We start from the raw sequence: 18,376 nt of genomic DNA on the forward strand, positions 1-18,376 counted from the left end.
TTGTTTCCAGAGCCCAAGGCTCCAGAGCCTTCGCCAAAGGCCTCCGGTGTAATGAAGGTAAACATCATCCTTCAGCTTCTGATGGCCACAGCTATTTGAGACCACATGAGCTGCCAGTTTCCTCATTGATGTGGAAGCCAACAAAAAGGTAAAAAGAGGTAAATATTAAGAGCTTTTGTATGTTCAACTATTGAAAGTGTATTGCCAAAACTATAAGACAGTCATTGACTCAAGAATATTTTCAGGGGTGCTTGGGTGGCTCAGCCAGTTAATTGTCTAGCTCAGGATTTCACCTCAAGTCATGATCTCAGGGTCATGAGACTAAGCCTGGGGTCAGGCTCCGAGCTCAAACAGAGTCCACTTGAGATTCTGCTTAAGAGTTCCTCTGTTCCTCCCACTGCTTGTGGGACCTTTCTCTGTCTCTCTCTTAAATAAGTAAGTAAGTAAGTAAATAAATAAATAAATAAATAAATAAACTCTTTAAAAAAAAAAAAAGAATATTTCCAGATCAAGCTAGTTTAGAATAAATGCATCGAGGTCCACAGTGTTCAGGGTTATTTCTGGGAGGTTAGCAAGTAATCTAAAAGGAACTGGGACTGGAGGTTGCTTCCTTCCCCTTTTCTTTTTTTTTTTTAAAGTTTATTTTATTTTTTTTTAAAGATTTTATTTATTTATTGGACAGACAGAGATCACAAGTAGGCAGAGAAGCAGGCAGAGAGAGAGGAGGAAGCAGGCTCCCTGCTGAGCAGAGAGCCCGATGCGGGGCTTGATCCCAGGACCCTGGGATCATGACCTGAGCCAAAGCCAGAGGCTTTAACCCACTGAGCCACCCAGGCGCCTCCTTCCCCTTTTCCATTGAGTCTTCCCTACCCAGCACTGGTAGAGTCATAATACAAATCAGTAGTTAAAACCAGGAGTTTCCAGTGATTGGGTGATCCTGGTTCTCGACCAGGTCCTGAAACTGAGCATCTACAGGACACTGAGCAAGCCATGTACACACCTGAAGCTTTTATAGAGCAGTGATATATAAAGAATCATACTGTCTACTTCACAGAGCTGCTGAAGGTGATAAAATAATTCACGGGGTGCACAAAGCAAACTTTCTGGAACATACTGCATGTTTTTAAAGCATGGCTATCTCCACCCCTGTTTCCTAATCAGGTCACATTCTTATTCAATAAAACAGCTTTTTCACCTGGACCCCTGGTACGGATGCGAGATCAGCCAACCAGGTGCTTTCCCTGGACCTGTTGAATCCTGAGAGAGTTGCTTGTGGGAGAATGCATCTATATATACTTCATGTTTCCTGGACCTCCTGAACTTTCCTGAGATACTCTCTGTTCCCAGGACTGGTTCTAAGGTCTCTTTCACCACAGTGAACTCCTTGTTACTTAAATCACCCAGAGAGATTCTAACAACCAATAACCCTCATTGATGAAGTACCTTTACACGATAGCAGTATATTTGATATTCATTCATATGGCATTCCCTTGATTTTTATATGTATTCAAGAGTTCTACTCATGTAGTCATTTATTCAAACCTTGTTTTAGCTCTGCCATTTACTGTACTGTGTGACTCAGGGAAAGGAACCGAAATCTCAGCCTCTTTTTCTGTAAAATATGGACATTTAGACCAGCCCCGCAAGGTTGTTTGCAGGATTACAGCTATCTGAATATATAATTTTTAATTACCAGGGCAAATAATATTGACTTGAGCTTCCATGTATCTGGAAGAGATATGGCTTTTGGTAGAAAAATAATGCAATGAAGAAGAAAGAATTAATGTTTACTTTTGGTTTCTCAAAAAAAAAAAAAAAAAAAAAAAGAACTATGAAGCAAAGCTTTTTCTTTTCCCCTTTTTCTCTCATCAGAAACCAAACCTGGAAGCCTCTTCTCGTAGACATCTTCCTTTCTGTTTAAGGCATCAAGGCCTATGACTTGCTGCTCTGGGGGAGAAAAGGGAGATATAACAATGAGGACACTTTTGGGTGCTGCAGGTTGTGAGGGAGAAGGAGGAATCAGGTGGTGAGGAAGACTAGCCATCAGAACTATGATTTTTCCCTTGAGGGCTTTTGCTTTGGAGCAGGCACAGGGGGTGCTGGATGAGGAAGGATTCTTGACTCCACTTTCCTACTTGATACCTGGGATTCCCTGTACAACTCTGGGAGCAGAACAGGTGAGTATAATTGGTGGTGTATCATAATCACCAGGAGACCTTGACACTAATTGTTTCTGGGTACAAGTGGCCCCTGACTTGGGCATTATACTTTAGAGGGATTGGCATATCACAATCATTAACTTACTCAAAACAACATGCCTCCTTTACAACATAGGCTCCTTCTCAGTGTTCTTGTGACTAATACTATTCAGGCCCCAGGAAAATGTTTCACATTTTTAGAACGAAAGACTACCAATCTAATGCTATGAAGGTTAGTAGGTTGTGACATTATTAAACGTTGTAAGAAAAAAGACTTAACTTACATTGTTTATTACTTAACTTAGATACAATAGCCCAGATACAATACATGATGACATAGGGTAGCCCCTGGTGCCCATTTTCTTTGCGCTCCAAATCATGAATCTAGAGGTTCTAATGACTTAGTAGAGTGTTTGCAATAGTTGCATAAAGGAGATAAGGGACAGTTTGCAATAGTAAGTAGTTAATTTTGCTCTTCAGTTAGTCGTCATGTAGATGTAGAGAGAACATGTATGAATTGTGACATCAATTCTTTATATTGTTTAAAGCATCCAGATGTTGTTTGAAGACATGATAAAAATAGTAATAGAAGTGATCGTGATTGATATGCTGAAATCAAAATAATTTAGAATAGTCTACAGTAATAATTTACCTTACATGACTACCTTATAACAGCATCTGAACATCATATATAAAATTCATGTTTTATTTATGAATATAGGAAATACTTTAAGAATTTTAATACCTGTTGCCACTGCCTTAGCAATGGAAGATTTGATTGATAGAAATCAGTCTCAGTGCTGTAATGATTCAAGAAAGCTTAGCTAACTCATCCGTGTTGAAAAAGAAAAAATTACGTGACATTGTTTATAGAGTACATTTTGTAATTTTGATTTAATGGAAGTAAAGAAAAGAAATTTTATTAAATAAATTTGTAATAACTGATAAATTATGTAGATCCCTATTGCTTCTCAGCCTTTTGGCTAAGATCAGGTAAAATTATGCAGACCTTATTGTGTTAGTCACCTCAATATCATAAATAGAATACCCAAAGGTACTCAGTATAACCAATTCCAGGCATCTTTGATACATTGCCAACATTGTGTTGTTATCCAGGTATATTTTCCAAGGTGGGAGCACAAAACATCATTTAATAGTTTGATAACTAACTTCTACCATATACGTATTTAGATGTAGGGATTTGAGCCTCCAACTGCATCCTTGTCCTGGGTCCTATAAAGGTGGTGATGCACCTGCTGGAAGCTTAACCCTCCTCTGCAGTGTTCAGCTTTTTCATGGCAGGGAAACTGAATTGACTGGGATATGACTGGTGGAGTTTTCTACGTAAGAGAGACTAGAGGAAGGACAGAGTGGCAACTACAGGGTCAACAACCACACAGCTAACACAGGGGCCACCCAATCAGTAAGAGGGAGGTGGCTGATATTCCCAAGGAGCATTGTGTGAGTCAAATAGTGGCCAATCAGTTCCCCATATATTAATGCCAGAAGGGAAAAAAGCTACTAGACAGATAGGTCTAGAAAAGCAACAAAACTTCCAGCCTGAAAACCTCAATCTTTTCTTCTTCCATGAAGTTGCAAAAACTACTCCCCTTCTCCTGTACATTCAGAGAGCATCTTGTAAAGTTTCAGAGAGAGGAGAAAAATATCAGAGACTGTGTCGCCCTCGGCCCGCAAGGAAGACAATGAGCCTGGTATGGTGTTAATGCTTCATTTCTGTTTATTTAATCAACTTCCTTAGCTTATATACAGCAGGGTGACCAATAAGGGGTCAAGCAATGGGGAGAGCCAATGAGAGTCCTGTTACTATGCTGATTAAATTTGATACAGCCAATAACTATGTCCTCCTTTAGGCGGGTTTCACCAGAAAGTTCATTGTATACTTGCAGCATGTTTTGCTAGCAGTGAGCCAAGCACCTTCTTGTAATGGCGGGGACTTTCCCGGCCGGAGGCAGTCCCCGACAGACTGAATATTACCTATAAAGAGTATTTAAGTAAATTAAAGGCACATGGAACTTTTCATCTAACAAACATATAGGTACTCAAGAGGAAAAACAGAAAAATTATATAGAAAATAAAGAAGCTGTGGAGGCCAAGAAAAACAAGGCTGTATCCACCTCAAGTCTAGCCCTGACATAAGTACAGCCATCTTAGCAAAGCAAAATCTGGCACATTGCACCCCCCTCTCCACCCGCTCCCCTCCCCTCCGTAGTATGTGTGACATTCCTTGGCCACCCCTGGCTGCCCTAAAAAAAAAACAAATAGTTGACTTGGAGAGATCACAATCCTGCAAGATAGGAGTCTCCCTTGGTTTGCAAATGTCCTAGTGATTTACAACAAAGAAGCTATCTTAACAATAGCACAATTTCCAGAGGCAAAGAACTCAGTTCCCTAAGCCCTAATGTCATCTTCCCCACCAGAAAACTGAAGGAGGCTGAGGCAGAAGGAAATGTAAATAAAGTTAAATTTCTTCTAAACCTAGATCTCACTAACAAGGACACTCGATAGGAGAAATGTGAAACTTTAGCTCCAAACCTCCAAGATAGTGTCAGCGATCATTCCCAAGCATATGAACCACTGATATACATCTAAAGGGTCTCACAAGAAGATTTTTATCATTGGTAATGAATAACCTTTTTCCCAGACAACAGCTAGCCCCTCAAGGTCCTGGAGACCTTGCTTCCAAAATCCCTTAGAGACATACATCATCCATAACCGCCTTTTGTCCTCACCCACCACCGAGTCCACCCCTACTCTGCCTTTAAAAACTCTGACTGTAATCTGGCTCGGGGTCCAAGCCCCTACTCCACTGTGTTGGGTATACTTGGGCCCAAGCTTAAGCTTGTCAAATAAACCTCGCTGTGTGAGTTGCATTATCAAGAGTGTTCTCTGTCTAATTGAGGGGTGGTCGACTCTGTACCCTAACCGAAGCCACAAAATATTATGTAAGAATTAGAAAAGATGCTTATGAAGACTGTATTACAACATGAAGAAAGATTCATTATTATGATAAATGGAAAGAAAAGTTATTCCAACCTGCATTCAGAGGATTGCTCAATCATGATAAATAAAGATAATAATTGAAAAAGGCTGGGGGAAATACATAAACACTTACAATGTTATTTAGGGTTTAGGAGCTTTGCATATTAGTTAAGGTTACAAGAAGCCAAAAACTTTTTTTTTTCTTACTGTAGAAATGTGTTTTGAGTGGTGGGGTTCATAGATAATGGTCAGGAAAGAATTCTTGGAACATTCCTGGTGCAAAAAAGGGTGTTTTTATTATAGCATGTTTTTATTATAGAGGGAGCACGAGGCTGGCTGAAGACAAAGCAAAAGCTGGTGCCTTGTACCCCCCTCTCCATCTGCTCTCCCTCTGTCATATGTGTAGCAACCCTCGGGCAGCCCTGACTGCCATGAACAATAAGCAAATAGTTAACTTGCAGAGCTCACAATCCTGCTAGACAGGAGTCTCCCTTGGCTTACAAATGTCTTAAATCTCACTAACAAAGATGATTGATAGCAGGATTGTGACACCCCACCAAAAAGTCTCCCAACTATCTTAATGTTAATGGCTGGTCTAAAGACAGCATTGATCCCCGCCCCCCCACAAGGGCAAGGCCTCCGGTAGGCCTGGGACATCCTTGTAGGCCCTCTTTAGCATATGAAAACTCCGCTGAAACCTCCCTTCCCCTCACCTTCCCCCAACAGCAGGGTACATAACCTGCCATCCCTCACGACCCGGGGCAGCAGCTCTTCCTGCCCATGGGTCCTGTCCCCATGCTTTAATAAACCACCATTTTGCACCAAAGAGGTCTCAAGAATTCTTTCTTGGTCATCGGCTCCGGACCTCAGCCCACCGAACCTCACCTAGGTTCTAGAACTTCATCATATGGCGCTTAACGTGGGGCTGTGAGTCTTTACATTTGGACTCTGAGCTTCGGTGCAGAATTGGTGAGTACTTTCTCTCCTTTTCCTTTATTCTCATTTCAGGGCTTTTCAAGGAATATGGTCTTATTGGAACACTTGCATGTCAGTTGCTCAGGCTGTAATTACACTCTAGCCCATGGCTACTCTATGGGGAGGAGAGCGTCTGCCTTTTGGCTGTAAGTTAGTACCCTGGCCGGCATGGCAATAAGACCCAGAAACTGAAGGGCCTCTCTTTATTCCTGTTCTTATATAAAGTTGTCTCTCTTGGGCACGGGACAGCCACCTAAGTCACCAGGACGGCTGCCAATCTTAAGACTCCCCTGTGAGGTTTCCTCCTGATTGATCTAATGTGATCCCCTCCACATCCCTGGTCTAGCCACTTCTGGCCGCGAGACCGCCACTGGGAGCTGGCCGAAACCAGTACCGGATTGAATTAAAACGCAACCGGGGACCGTTTCCTAGGGAAGTTGGTTGTAAGGACCACATGTGTTGGAAAGTCACATAAACCATGATGGATTTCAGTCTTTACTGTTTCTTGTCAGTGTCTTCTACAAACTGCCTAAAGCTATGAAATTGGGTAATTTCCCCTTGCCAAACTTTTCTAGTATTTCCATGGGTTAGTATGGCAAAACAGTATGCAGTCTTCAGGAGAGACAATGGCATGGCATGGCACAGTTTCCTAGTCCATTCACCAGGCACCCATCTGTAGCCTAGGATGCGATGGGGAAGTGGAGGGACACCGGCACCCCTTCAGGGCCTTTTATGGCAGAGATGCCTTCCTGGGGAAGGCAGGATGGTGATCAATAGCGATATCTTGAGGGACACCTCTGGTTGCTTTTGACACACGGGAACCTCTGACATATCCTGCGTGGGACGCCACCCAGGAGTCAGGGAGGATTTGGTAATGGACCTTCTTTATATTTCTGGGAACATGGCCTCAGTAGGCTTCTTCAGTTCCCAAGGACTCTACCTTGGGGTTCCTTTTAACCCACTGGAAATAATTTGGGTTGCAAAACTTGAGAAAGGACTGAGGTCCTGTAACATGCATCTATCAGTTAGATCTCCTCTGCAGGAAACCGGGCAAATGGACCTAGGATACCTTCATTGCTCATACCTAGGCCTTTATTGCTCTGCACCAGGATCCTGAACTAAGGGGCTTTTGTGGAATGTGTTTGCCCAGATGAGTCAGTTAGTTAGTAAACCCAGGTTGCTGGGCCATCCCTAGGAAAGGGGACTCCAGCTTTATTTCTCTCTGTTTCTCCTAATAGATGTGGGGGCTTCTCCCTCACTCACTTCCCGTGTTAATGGCTATAACTGGAGCCAACTGGGGTTAGTCTAACTCGAGACAGACCGTAAGGAATAGTCCCAAGCAGCTGCCGAAATTCTCTTTGTTTCGGAGAAGTTTCCCTGTCTTCTCTGGCTTGACTTGGACTGCTTAACCCCTCCCCCCTTGCTGGTGGGAAAGCCCGGCATCTGCTCCTCTGTTGGGCTGATGAGCTCTAAAACCTGGAATCCATTTTCTGCCTCCTGACAGCACTTTGTTTCTTCTGTTTCGCTCTTCTGTTTACCAGCGTGTATGCAGCCTGCATGACTAGCCTCTAGATCATGCACCATGGCTCCTTCTCTCTTCACTGTCAAGGAGCAAGAAGAGCAGCCCCTGGACATAACACCCCCCACTCCAGATCTTCCCACTTGTGTCTCAGGTAAACATTCAAAGTGGAGTGGGTCCAGGTGAAATGTAAATCAGTATTGGAACTAAGTTAAGTTTGTTGGTTTAATTAAGATAAGACGTGGTAACTTTTAAGTTACCAGCAGTAAAATGAAACTTCGAAGTTTACTGAAGTTCAAATAAGCTCGTGTTATTTGTTAAAATTTGTTAGGAAAGAAATGACTAAACTGATGGTTAATTGTCTGTCTCAAAGTTTTAATGGGTAATTGCTGAAGTAACTTTCAAAGTCTTTGGTAACCTGAACATTTAAAGTTTTGGTTGGATGACATATGGAATTAAATTGTGGACATCTAGGTCTTAACAGGATAAAATGCTATGTCGTTAATTACTGGATGTAGGTTTGTGCTTTTGACTTCTTACTGCAAAGAAACTAAGAGTATTTAAATCTGTTGGTAAACGTGTTTTGCACTTTTCATAAATTTGCACTGTTTCATAAATTTGTCATCTAAAGAATTCTGTTGTAACAGTACACAATTGGTTAATACTTAGTCTTCACTAGAGATTAAGGGGTTTCTAAGAGTATCAAATTCTGCTTAGTGTAACTAAGACTGATGGAAATAAGGGAAACTCTGCAGGAAAGTAGATGATATATAAGAAAGATTTAAGGAAGGGAAATGCATTTTATTAAAGATAAAAGGTAATTTTGTCCTAAATGAGATGGTTGTTTGGAAGGAAATGGCTTGGGACAAAATCTGAATGCAAAGGAAAGTTGTAGAAGGTTTGTGAAGGGAAATCTTCAGAAAAGGAATTTTAGCTATGGTCAAGATGGACTAAGATTGAAATGAATGGGTTTTAAATGTACATTGGTACAAGACTGAAATTCTCTGTTCAAAGGACAAAGTTTTCTTAGATTAATTGATCTGCTGTTAAGAAAATGTAAATGGTTTTCTTTTTGCCTGCCCAGAAAACCCAGTTTCTATGTTTTGTTTTATCACGTGTTTAACATCCCTAATTATATTTAGGCATGTGCTTTAAAACTTTATAAGATTTTAGCAAATGTTGACAAGATTTAAGTTGTAAATCTCTTTAACTCCGGCTTTTCCTTTATATGCAAAGTTGCTCATGAAGTACTACTGCACCAGTGACAAACATTGGGTTACGTTTGGGAAAATGCTATACCTATTCTAGAGATTCTATGCACTTCCTAAAGTTTTAATGTTTTGAGAGATCATTGCTTGATATTGTAATTATGGGAATGTTATGTGTCACAGAAATTGTAACCCCTCCTTGCAGCTAAATTGTAAACTCTCCTCATCAACTCTAACCATATCCATTCTGAGTTTTGTCATTTATAATTGTTTTAATTCTCTTGTAAAATTATGTTCAAGGAGATTCCTATAAAGGACTTTCACGACAAATACAGATATTTGATATACTTGAAAATCCTAAAACTGAAATGGGTAAGAATTTCCAGAACTAACTAAAGCAGCATTCACCAGATTTAGTAACATGGGACTAAATGAACTAAAAGATTATAGTGTGTCTCTTAATGTTTTGTCTTATTTTAGACATTGCTGGTTCTCTATTTGCTCTTCCAGACTAAGGATACTTTTTCTTAAGTTATATACAGAGATGTAAAAGTATTGATTTGTAAGCGAATCAAGGCATTCAACTTTTCTCTCTATCTGAACCCTCTGAAACCAAAAGGTCTCAGTAAGTATTCTTTCTTCCATGGCAATCAGTCATTTGCATAAGTTCAGTAAGAATCTGTTCTCCTTGTAACAGGACAGCATTGTAAAGGGGTTATCTTACCAAGGCTTTGACTGGGATGTCATATTTGAAAAGACTCAGATATGACCAGACAGCTTTAAGGAACTAAGGTTGACTTTATGAAACTTGGAGCCATAAAGCCCCTTGGGACTGTTGGCCTGATACCTTGCTTACAGAGTTCCCAGCAGCCTCACCAGGTGAGTAAAGAATGTCACTCCTTGGTAGGTGCAGTCTCAGAAGAGGAACTCGCCCAAATCGACAGGTATCGCTGGCATGCCTGATGGCAAGTACGTGGCTTGGCTTCTGGCCCGGAGAGGCTACTAAAAGTTCAACCTAGAGATTCCTTATAAGAAGTTCCAGCAAAGCAGATTCTATATGATCACACTCCCTGTTCTTGCTGAGCTTATGTAAATAATTAGCCAAGTTTGTTAAAACTGGACCTATTTCATAAGTGAATTAGTCCTGATTTGGCTATCTCTGTAAATGAGGGTTATTTTGGAGAGCAAAATTATGTTTTAATAACACACCTTTATGGATGTTAAATTCTAGATTTGATTGTCTTTAAATGTTTACCTAAGCTAAGCAATTTGACGTAAACTTCAGAGAAGTTACACAATAGCTTCTTTAGTCGATCTTATTATTTTGTGGGTATATTAGCAAGACCCCACGGCACATGATTAAACAACTGGAAAATGGGATTGATTCCCCTACAATTGTATAACTTAACTAACACCTTGTTTGTGGCCGGGATAATGAAATTGCCTAAAAGCCAGCCTATGGCACTCCATAGGATTAACTATGGACTTGTGGAGATAATGAATGACCCCACTTTCTTTATGATTGGATTGGATGATGCATGGGGAACTCCCCTTATCTCGAACAAGTTTTCTCCCACTTGCCAGTGATCCTCTGTAATCAGGATATTGTTAAGGCTGGACCACTCAAAGGGCTACTTAATGGTTTCATTCCTTAGTCATATTTATCCTAGAAGCCACCTCTGTTGAGATGCAATTGCAAACAGATGCTTTAGCTAAGCATAGAACAGCCCTCATAAAAGGAGCCTCAAAGCTCACTATGGAACAGCCCCTAACTAATGAGTTCACATTAGGTCCAGATTTGTCTTAGAATTCAAAGGCCACCAATGAATGATGGAGGCCGACTAATTAAATACTGGGCTACACTAACAGATATGCCAGAAATAATACTTAAAACTTGTCAAACTTTAAACCTAGTTACCTGTATGCCTGAACCTGACCACTGTACTTCTTTCTCTATAGAGCAAAACTGTTCAGAGGTTATTGATCTTGCTTACTCTATTTGGCCAGATTTAAGATGCCCCTGTTAAAAATACGAATGACAGTTTACTGATGACAGGAGTTTTCATAGAAAGAATAAGAAAAGCTAGGTATACTGTAGGGCTCACTAGCACTTTTCAATTGCCAAAGCCTAAAAATATTAACACTGACTCCAAATATGCCTTCCTGGTACTACATGCCCATGGAGCTACTTGGAAGGAAAGGGGATTGCTGTCAAGCCATAACTCCCCAATCAAATATGGGTCTAAATTACAAGACCTTCCGTATGGCTATACTAAGGATGGCGTATATCAAATCTAGGATACATATTTGTGTTTCATACCCACACCCATCGGACAGCTCACTCAAAAGGCAGTTTTATGCTGGGAACAAAAGAATCATACGTATGATACTTGGGAAAATAACACATGGTATCGAGGATGGCTATCATTAGAAATGTGTTCCCAAATAATAGTACTCCAGGCTATTGAATGTTTTGCTACTGATTGGGTAAGGTGACCTGGCATTAGATGGTCAGCTCCAAACAGAACCCACTGGATATGTGGAACCAACCTGTGGCCCTGGCTTCCTCCAGGGTGGATGGGTTGCTGTACTTTAGGATTTGCCTGGATTCATGGGTGCATTACTAAAACCATTACCACTCCAGTTAATCTCCCCAATTTAAAACAAAGATAGACACGATTGGGTTTTAAATGGTATGATCACTTAACATCCATTTTTGTTCCATTTGCGGGACTAGAGGATGTCATGTGGCATGTAGAAGCCCTTAGTAAATATACTACAAAGGCACTCAGTGATTCACTATATAGCCTCTCTCTACTTAATACCAAAGTCTCAAATACGCAAGGCAGTCCTACAAAATAGGATGTAGAACTTCATCATGGGGACAGGACTCTTGGGCAGAAAGAACTGAGCTGGGTTTGTGAGGAGTAACTGATTTAATGACTTTCCATCCTATGGAAGGGAGGGAGGGTGATGTTAGGATTCCAGGAAATTGAGTCTGTAGATTTCTGGAGATGGCTTTTTTCTTGTAGTCATTAAGACAATTGCAAACTGGTGGAGGTTCACTTCCTCAGTGACCATGATCTCTATCAGTTAACCATTTGTTTTTCTCTTTTCTTTGTTTTCGGGCAGCCAGAAGTGCCTGAGGACATACCTCACTTTTGGGGGGGGGGGGAGAAGAGGTAGTGTTTTGCCCTCAGCTTTCCTTTTGTTCTCTCATCATAAAGAAAAGGGAAATATTGTATAAGGAATCTCTGAATCTGGAATCCCAAGCACAGCCAATCCAATAGAAAATCAACCTGGAGGGGCGCCTGGGTGGCTGGGTGGGTTAAGGCCTCTGCTTTCAGCTCAGGTCATGATCCCGGGGTCTTGGGATCAAGCCCCACATCAGGCTCTCTGTTCAGCGGGGAGCCTGATTCTCCCCGCCACACACACTCTCTTTGTCTGCCTCTCTGCCTACTTGTGATCTCTGTCTGTCGTTATAGTTAAAAAAAAAGGGGGTGGGGAGTCTGCAGAGTTAGTTCAGTAAGAAGAGGTCAGCAGGTAAAAAAACAAAAACAAAAAGAAACACAAAAAAAGCACCATTCTGCTCACCTTTTCTATGCCTCACAGCCTTGTTTTCATACCATATTCCTTAATACTTTGATGACATTTCAACATGTCTTAGCAAATGTCAAGGCATCATAATACCTCAAAATTGTTGATAAATCTCAAAAAGAATAAAATATCTAGGGAGAAAACTTAATCAAGGAAATGAAAAACCTGTCTTCTGAAAACTATAAAACATTGATGAAACAAATTGAAGCCAACACAAATAAGTAGAAAGATATTCCAACAATTACTATTGTTAAACAGGCCAACAGATACATGAAAGATATTAAACATCACTAAGCAACAGCAACATGAAAAGCAAAACCAGAATGAGGTCTTACCTCACACCAGTCAGAATGGCTGTTGTTAGAAAGGCAAGAAATAAAAAGGGTTGGCAAGGATGTGGAGAAGGAAACCTTCATTCACTGTTGGTGGGAATGCAGATTGGTGCAGTCTCTATGGAAAACAGTATGGAGGGTCCTCAAAAAACTAAAACTAGAACTACCATATGATCCAGTAATTCCACTACTGAGTATTTATCCAAAGAAAGCAAAAACATTAATTTGAAAAGATAATGTGCCCCTATGCTTTTTGCGACCTATATCATGGCTATTGTAAATGTCGCAGCCCCAGCTACCATCAATAGACAAATGTATAAAGAAAATGTGGTATATACACAATGGCATTTTATTCAGCCATAAAAAGCAACGAAATCTTGCCATTTGGGAAAACATGGATGGACATAGAGGGTAATTTTCTAAATGAAATAAGAGACAGAGAAAGACAAATGTCTATTGATTTCCCTTATATGTGGAATCTAAAAAACAAAACAAAGACAAAACAGACTCTTCAGTATAGAGAACAAATTCCTGTTTGCCAGAGGGATGGTGGGTGGGAATGGCAAAATAGGTGAAAGAGATTAAGAGGTACAAACCTCCAGTTATAGAACAAACTAAGTCATAGTAATGAATAGTATTGCATAGGGAATATCATAACATCGTATGCTAACAGATGGTGACTACACTTGTGAGGAAAGAAACAGGATACCTTGGGCTAGAGAGGACAAAAGATATGTGTAAGGATGTATTCCTCAACTTTTCAACCTGGACACAAAGAGAATATTCTAAGTTATTTAAGTTAAGACTAGGCTACAGGAAAGGGGAAATTTTCCAGACTTAATAATTGTGCAGATTAATTAAACTAAAAGGGGAAGAGGCTCAAGATAATATGTTGAAAGTGTTTTTTGAAATGACCACATGCAAAATGCATAACAAAGCAGGAGCAAACATCCTACCAAAAAAAAAACAAACACAAAGTGACCTGGGATTCAGAGTATGTGTACAATCATGTATCCATCTTCTGGACTTAGTTTCTAAAAGTGAAAAAAGGATGTTAAGAGTAGCCAATCTCTAATCTACCTCCTCTCCAATTCTACTGTCTTAGCTAGAAGAAAGTCAGGGGCTGAGGTCAACTGGTTGGTCCCAGAGAACAAATGTAGAAGGCATTGGGTGTCCCTTGTATCCACAGTTATAGAACATGGATTTAGAAACTGAATAACTTACACATCAGAAGGGACTAGACAAATAATAAAAGCTGAGTTTGGGTAGGAAATTGAGGAACAAGTGATCGAAGAATCAGGGAAGAAAATTTGAAGAGAAACAAGATCTTCTGAGGCTTTGGAGCAAAGCTGATAATGTGTTTGCTTTGCCCTTTCTTAGACGCCAAGAGATAACCTTAGATTGCTACAGAACTCTAAAATGTTCTAGATGCCCCAAGCCAAGGAAACATGTCCTGCAAAGCCTATATTTTTCCAAATCACTGATCCATCCATGACTATATCCCATTTCCCTATCTCTCAGGAGCCACTGAAATTTCATCTCCTCCCCAGAACAATTCAGAATGACTTGTCCTGTCCATAAATTCCTTTCTTTTCCCCTGTGAAGTCCTCAGAATTCTACTCTGGGGTTTCTAACCCTCATCGCATTCTATTCTGGGATCTATTCACATTGGTGCTATTAGGCTGTGTGTGTGTGTGTGTGTGTGTGTGTGTGTGCGCATTAATCTTTTAACCCAAAGAAATCTGTGTCTACTTGCCTCTTTTATGCATTGCCTCCAGCCACTCACTGGTTAGCTAGAAGAGCTTTCTTCTGCCACAAAGAAGTAAAAGCACACCTTAAGCTACCAGCATTCCAATTTCCTTCCACTGGTTGAATAAGCCCTTCCTGAGTGTCCAGACATAGAGAATATACTCACTTACCAAAGTTCTGGAATTGAGAATCAGGCTGCCCTTTTGGACCATTAAGGTGAACCTCATTAGGAATTCTGAGACAGAGTAGATATATCAGGAAAGTTCCCTGCCCAAATGTCCTCCAGTCATGTTAGAAGCCAGCAGAGAAGACCCTGGCCCTAGAAAGACTCTCATATAAAAACTGTCTCTAAGTTTGAAAGTAGGTGGGTCTCTCAGTGAATTCCCTAAAGAACAAAGGCCAGGAATTCACTGCCAAGAGGTGTGCAACTGTTCAGCCATTGTCTCAAGGTAACTTTTAAGGAGTTAATTTTAAGATAAATCAGGGTTCGAGTGGCCCTTTGACCTGCAGGTCTCCCCAAAAGGTGAGTCAGATCAGAATCCCTGAGGACCATCAGATGGCCATTTTTTCCCCCAAAGTAGTTCCCGAACTAACATTGCTAAGGGTAAATGAAAGGAACATTCCAGAGATCACTGACACATGGTGAGAGAATGCAGAGGGTACAGCTACACCAGCCTCCCCTAGCCACTGGTCTTGAGATCTCAAACATTCAGAGTCAGAGCCTCACAAAAGTTCAGATATCGCCAGTTCATGGCCATTCTTTGTGCTACTAGGTATATTCAAAGAAGAGCAGACAATATAGATGTATCTCAAAGTTCATAGCAGCAATGTCCACAATCCCCAAACTGTGGAAGGAGCCGAAATGTCCTTCAACAGATGAATGGATAAAGAAGATGTGGTCCATATATACAATGGAATATTACACAGCCATCAGAAACAATGAATACCCAAATTTTGCATCAACATGGATGGGACTGGAGGAGATTATGCTGAGTGAAGTAAGTCAAGCAGAGAAAGTCAATTACATATGGTTTTACTTACTTGTGGAGCGTAAGGAATAACATGGAGGACATTAGGAGAAGGAAAGGAAAAGTGAATTGGGGGAAGTCACAGGGGGGTGATGAACCACGAGAGACTGTGGACTCTGAGAAACAAACTGAGGGTTTTAGATGGGTGAGCCTGGTAGTGGGTATTAAGGAGGGCAAGTATTGCATGGAGCACTGTACGTTAATAATGAATCTTGGAACACTATATCAAAAACTAATGATGAATTTTATGGTGACTAACAACACAATTTAAAAAAAGGACAGACAAAAGCATGGTTAAAAATTATAGTAGCTTTATTTCATAGATGGAAAATGTGTACATTTTATAAATGTATGCCTAGAAACAACAAAAAATACCATACATTAATATCATGTGATTGCTTTCCTTGCAAGCTTGGCCCAGGAATCATAAAACATTAATTCAGAGTGGACTCTTGGCAGTATAAGATTATGAGTTTTATTTCTGTTCTATTGGAGCCCTTATATGTCACCTAATTGGGAGATACCATCAGAGGATCATGTTTGGAAACCTTTTTGAAAGAAAGGCCATCCCCAAATGGCTCTCCTTATCCTCTGTTCCACCATTATTCCATGATGGACCTGAAAAGTGCTAATGAGTGGAAAGAAGTTCAGGGTTAGCCAACTGTGAGGGTCCAGAATCAGAGAGGGAGAGAAGTCACCTTTAAACTTCTAACCTGGAAAGCTAGAAGTGATTAGCATGGATTCAGTATCTGTGAAACCAGAACCCAGGGACACCACTGAGAGAGCCCACATTCCTGCAACAGGCCAGGCTACTATGAGTGTTTCAGAAAGTTTCCTTGTGTTTCTTATCCTACCAAGTATTGTGGGATTTCAGAACCATACTGGTCCCAGAGAACCCTGAAGAAATGTCCAGAAGGATAAACTTTTTGTTCTGACTCAGGCTAGATGCATCAGAGAAGTTGATACGAAGTCCTTCAAAGTGACTACTCTCTATGAAATAATAGATGTTCCCAAGAAAGGAAATATAAGGATATGGGTAGAGCCTTAGCCCTCTGGCTGAGTTCCAAAGAGACTCCAGAGGTGTTTATAAGGGCTGGCGCAAAGAAGGCTGGTTTAGCCAAATAACCAAAGGAACTGGCAAGCTCAGCAGCTCTACAAGCAGGAGGGAAGCCCACAAGGAAGTCTTTCCCATGGCCAGGATCCTGAGACATTTCATCTAGAAACCCAGGCAGCCTTGAGGCAGATTAAAAACTTAACACTGGAACTGGCAATACACACAATGGTGCAGATCTTGTGTCTGCCACTGTCTTAGTTGAATGACCTTCATTAAATCACTTTTTGAGCCTCAGTTTCCTCATCTGTAAAATGAAAATAACTTAAGCTATGGAGAATATTAAAGAAAATATCATATGTGAGGGTCATTAACACAGAGCAGAGGTTTCATAAAGGCTGGCTTTTACATGTTTCCAAAAAGAAAATATTAACCACTTGTGATTCTCAATTTTAGTTCTTGAAATGCAATCTAAGGAAATAACTGGCTATTTACTATGATTTGAAAGCATGGAAGATTAATTATAGACATATTTAGAAAAGTGAAAACTCAGAAACATATTTAAGTGACCAACCATAGAGAAGTGGTTCAGTAACTCATGTTGTTCTCCATCGTAGTATTAAGTAAAAATACCATTAAATGAAGAAAGAGGACAGCAAAACAATTTGGGAGGGCATATTAGTCTTACAAAAAAATGATACCTGTGGAAGTTTTGTCCCAAGCCCAACACATTGCCCCCTCCCCCAAGATTAGGAAGATGCTCAGGCACATCTGTATCCCCAAGTATAGATGCTTCTTGGGCACACCTTTGCCCTATTGCAGAGATCTGTCTGTGGACAATTTTGTGTTTCCCTCTGGAGGACAGGACCACCCTTACATTTGTGGCACTCAGGGCAAAATATAGGTCCATACACCATACTCTAAATATTCAGGCATAAGTGCTGACGGTAGTTGTTGCTGTAGCTGTTTTCACTTTATTTTCTTGTTGTGCAAGCACCTGACCTAATCTTTGATTGCTGAGGCATCCATTTCAAGGAGACACTCACTTGAAAGAAGGCTTTTGTAAAGAAACACATGTCAGCCACACAACTGGATCCAGAGCCAGGCCGCCTCCCTTCTCCAAGTTTCCTTGTTTTAGAGATCTTGGTTGATTTTGGTAACTAACCATTTGTGTCACTTTCTTTTTCTCTGCCTGTGCAAATTCCTGCTCTTCCATTATAAATTTATCAAGATGAAGCCCATGACATCTCGGGCTCCCAAGCCTTAAACTTAATTAAAAAGCAGGGGGGTGGGAGGTTGGGGTACCAGGTGGTGGGCATTATAAAGGGCACGGATTGCATGGAGCACTGGATGTGGTGAAAAACTAATGAATACTGTTATGCTGAAAATCAATAAAAACAAAACAAAACAAAAACAAAACAGAACCCTAGCCTTGACCTCCCTGAGTACCTCCCAGGGTGCTGTGTACTTAGGTCTTGTGAACAATAAACCTTTGTTTTTTTTGTTTTTTTTTTTTTCAAGTACCCTGGTGGTTGCTGCAAAGGGCATTGGTTTTTTTTTTGTTTGTTTGTTTGTTTTGTTTTTAAGATTTATTTATTTATTTATTTGACAGGCAGAGATCACAAGTAGGTGAAGAGGCAGGGAGAGAGAGAGGAGGAAGCAGGCTCCCTGCTGAGCAGAAAGCCCAATGTGGGGCTCGATCCCAGGACCCTGGGACCA

Source organism: Mustela nivalis (assembly GCF_964662115.1).
Source record: "Mustela nivalis genome assembly, chromosome: 9".
Classification (NCBI taxonomy): Eukaryota; Metazoa; Chordata; class Mammalia; order Carnivora; family Mustelidae; genus Mustela; species Mustela nivalis.